We start from the raw sequence: 5455 nt of genomic DNA on the forward strand, positions 1-5455 counted from the left end.
GAGTTAGGGAGAGGGGAGTTAGGGAGAGGGGAGTTAGGGAGAGGGGAATTAGGGAGAGGGCAGTTAGGCAGAGGGGAGTTAGAGAGTGGGGAGTTAGGGAGAGCGGAGTTAGGGAGCGGGGAGTTAGGGAACAAGGAGTTAGGGAGCAGGGAGTTAGGGAGCGGGGAGTTACGAAGCAGGGAGTTAGGGAAACAGTGTGCTTTTCTCTGTATACACCCAGGAGGCCTCTCCCTGCTGCTGCCCTTTCCCAGGAGAAGCCATAGGCTCCAGAGCCACCTACCTCCTGAGGCCATCCCCAGGCCTGCCACTGCACTCTGCGCAAGGCTGTGATGAAGGGAACAGCGGCTCCCTAGACAACAGACAGCCAAGAGGGTCTGTTTCTCCAGCTTCCTGCAGGAGTGGAACAGGACAGGTGGCAGAACCAGCAGGTTTACTGAGGGCTGCCAGGCTCCTCCCTTTCAGGATCCAGGAAGGGCAGGAAGCCATAGCATTGTTAAGAGGCCGCCACATCCTAGTCCCCACCTCCTCGGAAGGGACAGGTAGGCAGGTGGCAGGTGCGCCAACCCCCTATCTCTGGAGAAGAGCTACCTTCCTTTCCCTTCCCTCACCCAGAGAGCAGGCAGCAGGCCTCAGAGTGCCCACTGTGTTCACTGCCACAGTACAGGGCAAACCCTGCTGACCTACAGACTCTTCAGCACGGCCAAGGCAGGAGCCAAGGCCTTCAAACACTCGTGCTAACAGCATCTGAGAGAACACGGGTGGTGCATCTCAAAGAAACACTTATTAATGCCTGCTATGGGCCAGACTCCTTGAAAACGTTACCTGATCCCTGCTTCGGCACGTGTGAGGCTATTGTACCTGCAAATTCCACATCAAATCTGCTCGGGCGTGGGCAGCACAAGGAAACCAGGAAGGAAGGAGAAGGTCACAGGGAGTCTGCCCTTTAGGCCATCCCACCTCCACAGACAGCACCCTCCTTAAAGGTCAAGCTCAGGATCTGACTTCTGCACCGGTCGCTAGTCCCTAGTATCCGGCACACGGCCGGCAGCGGGCACCATCCTGTGGGACAGAAGCCTAACACGGGCCATGGGCTGGCTGTACTCCTTTCTCAGGCTCTCGGGGCAATCCACTCCCATACCTCTTCCAGCTTCCGGAGGCACCCACATTCCTTGCCTGGTGGCCTCCCCTCCCTCTCCAAAGCCCGCCCACTGCACTTCCCTAAGCCTCTTGGCCATCATTTCCCTCTGGCTCTTCTGCTTCCCTCTTCTGTTCTTAAGGCCCCTGTGATTGCACTGGGCTCCCTGGGAAAATTCAGGATCACCTCACTATTTTAAGGTCAGCTGATTAGCAACCTTAGTTCCCCTTTGCCATGTAATGTGACATATTCACGGGCTCAGAAGGTAGGACATGGACATCTCGGGGGGCTGTTCCTCCACCAATCACAGGAGGAAGAGGGGAAATTGCCTCCAGGTTTTTCCAAGGGCCAGGACCAGTCACTGTCTATGGGGTGGGCGCACAGCTTCAGAACCCTCTCCGGTTTGCAATTACTGCATTGCAAAGAGGCTGCGTCTGCTTAATTTGTATTATCGATGTTACACCCGGAGGAATTTTAGCCAAAAAGTGACCTTCTCAGCTGAAAGGCACACTCCAAACAGCACCACACATCTGGGAAGGTGTCCTTTTCCAGAGTGCGTGAGAATAACCGGATGGGATTATCACCCCGTGGACCTGGATCAGGGCTGGACCTGGATCAGGGTTGGCTTTCACACCGTAGCAGCACCTGCGCGAGCCCACCTGCTTACTGCCACCCTCTTACCTCACGCCTTCCTCAGGGCCCAGCTCCTGGGACACAAAGGCTGTATCGCCAGGACTTTCATTCAACCCAGCAAGACCTGCAGAGCCATTCTAGGGGGTCCCAATCTCACCTCTGCCCCATCCCCACATGGTGGCATCACACACTCTTAAGCCCGATTTCAGTGCCTTCTTCACTTCCCATAGAACCATCCCAGAGGACGGGGGGAGCAGTGTCCTGCCTGGGAACTAGGTGCTCCACTTGACCACTGCACGCATGACAGAGATGAGGAGGGTCCAAAAGTAAAAACAGAACGTCTGCCCAGACTTCTCTATCGCCAGGATGATTTTCTCCTAATTAACCATCTTGATTAAAGTAAAAGGAAAATCAACATGAACATTCTTAAAAATTAATATAAAAGTTTTTAATTCCTTTGATATTGGCATTTCATAAGAGCTTTCCAGAAAATCTCGACAGTTCAGAATGCACTGAGTGAAAAGAATCAACGCTGTGTCTCCTCAGCATCCCTGGTACCATTCAACAAACAACAGAAAAATCACCTCCTTGTGATAGTACTGACCCATTTCATGACCTGGACAATAGTTCCAAGTCTCAGATCTTCTGTTTTTGAAAGAGAAAACACTACAGCATTTATACATCTACCTATCTACCTATATGGTTGCCAGAAAGTACCAAGACTCTGATGACGGGCTATATGTACTTGTGGGAGCCTGCACAGGCGCGCGCACACACACACACACACACACCTCGAAAGTCACACCCAGGTGGCAGGGTGATAACACCCACAGGGCAAGGAGAACTGCTCCTACCACACCCTGGGTCTCCTCACACACTCTGCAGCTCAGGGAGGCCCTGCAGACCAGGTGCACAGCGAGAGGCGAGTGAAAACGTTCTGAGTACCAAGAGCTTTTACACCAACACATTGACTAAGCAGCCACGGGCTAGGAAAATATGGTTATAGCCTAAGGTGAAGAAAGGAGACCTCTGGCGAACAGAAGCGTCAAACCTCAGACTCCCTCCAGTGAGGCGTCCCGGGGTCCAGGGGTCCTATCCCGCTGCGAGTGGATGCTTTCCTCTACCACCTTGTGACGTGTCATTCTCTTTTGTGATCAGGTTAATTTGGACATGAAAAAGTGACACTAGAATTTGGTCCCCACACTGCTGCGGTGGCCTCATGACAGTGCCTGGACAAATCCATGCTTCACCTGAGTCCTGGCCGTGAAGACGCTTGGGGCTGCCCCAACAGGAAACCCTTGCCACGTCCAGAGGGGAGAGGGTTGGCTCCTTCAATGTGCCTTTCAGCAGGGGCCTGAGCTCGGATAGAGGGCTCATTGAGGCCGGCAGGGAGGAGCACCTGGGAGGAGCCCCACTGCTGTTCCACAGGCTCCAGCCAGACTGTCCTGCTGAGAGGCCTGGGGTGGGGCTGGAGGGAGGGTCTGCGGCCCAGGCCTGGAGGGACCTTTCTCAGCAAAGCTCCTCAGAGGGAGAGGGAGGAGGAGCTGGGAGACAGCGGATCCTGAAGGGCTGCCGCACCCGCTTCCTTCTAGGAGCCTTCTACGACCGGACACTAGTTTCCAGTCTGGGCCCTTACACTGGAGAGCTAGCCAGATTCACTTGACACCAAGAGATTCACATTCCCAAACCCCCGCTTTGTTGAAAATGTGGTAGGAGAGGCCGTAGGGCATACAACCCCAAGAAAAAAATGAGAAACGGAGCTGGGGCACTAAGAGACTGCTTTTCCAGGGGTCACTAAGGGGGAAAGGTGCCTGGCAGAGGGCTGTGTCTGCTGGAGGCAGATGGAAGAGTGGTCACAGGTGCTCTGTGCCAAACCTAGGGACACAGAGGGCAACAGAAAGACCATTCGGAGGGAGAAGCAAAGGCACCAGGCAACATGGTCTGGCAAGGAGGTGCCGTCCTCGAGGATGAGAATCCAGACCGGATGGCAGTAGGGGTGTGAGACAGGTGTGGTGGGGAGAGCGAATCATTTGCATGCAGAAAGATGAGAGTGAGTTGTGCTGCCTGGGGGAGGACTCCAAATTGGATGAGGGCAGGGAGAGCAAGGACTGGGATGGGGTGGGGAAGGTGAGCCTGCTACAGGTGTGACAAAGTGCCAGTCAAAGGGAGAAAATTCCCTTATCAGTCCAGAGAGACCCTGCATAGACCAGAGGAGGGGTAACTGAAGTCAGAGGGCGCTGAGGGGGGTCATTCCCAGGAGGGGTGCCCCAAACGAGCCAGAGCGGGGAGGCGTCCCACATGAATCAGAGGGGGATAGTCCCCACACGAATCAGAGGGGGATGGTCCCCACACTAATCAGAGCGGGGAGGAGCCCCACACTAAGCAGAGGGGCGAGGTGCCCCACAGTAGTCAGAGCGGGATGGTCCCCAAAGTTATCGGGGGGGGTGTCCCACACTAATCTGAGCGGGGATGGGCCACACTAATCAGAGGGGAATGGTCCCCACGCTAGTCCCAGGGAAGAGGTGTCCCAAAAGTCAGAGGCGGTGGTGTCCACCGCCTGTCGGAAGAAAGGGACTTTCCCACAGGTCAGAGAGCAGAGTCCCAGTCCAGTCTGCGAGTCAGGGGACAGAGGTCCCGCACGGGTGGGACGGGAGGGGGGCCTGAGGGGTCACGGAGCGGGACGCGGCGGGAGGCTCCAGGACGGGGACCCGGGCCCGTGACGGGGGCAGGGCGCCGGCGGCCGCGGGCGCAGAGTCACTCACCCGCTGCGGGGCTGGCTCCAGTGCCCGCGGGCGGCGGGGCTCGGCTGCACTAACAGCGGGGACAGAAGACCGCAACCGACTTCCGCCCCGCGCGCGCTCGCCCCGCCTCTGGGCCCGTGTTCCCGGCAGCCTCTGCTCTGCGGCTGCGCAGGGGCGGCGCGGGGGTTGCTGGGAGCTGTGGTTTTTGTTTCCCGCGCCTGCGCGCTGGGGGAGCGGCTGTCTGGCTGCAGGCTGGAGGGGTGCGAGGGTCTGAACTGGCACACGAGAGCCCTGTTTCACCGCGTTGCGCTGGAATATGGGCCAAGCAGATATTTTGTGGTGGGAGGCATGGGGCGGGGGTGAAGGCTACTGGGGAGGGAAGGTCTCATTCCCCGAGTGAGACGGTAGGGCCCCCTTACATGGGCCTCCCGACCCTTCGTAGTTTTGGGAGGTTGAAAAGCGTGGGCCCCTTTCTGCCATCCTCATTCTCAGACAGACAGCCCCTCTCCTTGGCCTTCAAAACAGCCTCCTCTAGAGTGCTGCTGACCAGTTTCCAAAGCCCGAATCGGGGAGGTCTAAGGCTGTAGTGTCCTGGGGTGGGGACGGTGGGTGTTTGCCTGAAACTAATCTGCAATTGTCAAACCTGCCACACAAGGGTCTTTGATTTCTCCTTTCCCCTCTCTAGCCTCAGCCCCCGAGATCTTTTAGGGCGCTCTGTTAAAAGGCTTCCCGGGCCCCGCTCTCCTCCATCCCAAAGTTCTGAGAAAGGCCTGGTAGCCGTGGAGCCTCTGGCAGTAGAACTTGGCAGGAGGGTGCACCAGCCCCCCGCCCATCTGCACCTTCAGCTTTCCTGCTCCACACCAGCTACTTCCCCCAGCTCTCTCAAAAGCCTTCTGTTCAGTAACAGGTACACAAGAGGAGGAATTCAAATTATATAAATGGTGCG

At 56.7% G+C, this 5455-nt stretch overlaps 1 protein-coding gene across 3 annotated transcripts in view; it reads right to left on the reverse strand.

The window, feature by feature from the left end:
• CANT1 (calcium activated nucleotidase 1) overlaps nt 1-4715 on the reverse strand; it is a 17562-nt gene extending 12847 nt beyond the window's left edge. The window contains exon 1 of one of the 3 annotated variants that reach the window (XM_011990065.1): nt 4531-4715. The gene's annotated coding sequence lies outside the window, so the exon portion shown is untranslated. The remainder of the gene's footprint in view (nt 1-4530) is intronic. The other 2 variants (XM_011990141.1, XM_011990000.1) reach the window with 2 other exon arrangements.
• Nucleotides 4716-5455: the final 740 nt, after the last annotated feature.

The sequence above is a fragment of the Mandrillus leucophaeus genome, unplaced genomic scaffold, assembly GCF_000951045.1.
Source record: "Mandrillus leucophaeus isolate KB7577 unplaced genomic scaffold, Mleu.le_1.0 Scaffold1, whole genome shotgun sequence".
Lineage (NCBI taxonomy): Eukaryota > Metazoa > Chordata > Mammalia > Primates > Cercopithecidae > Mandrillus > Mandrillus leucophaeus.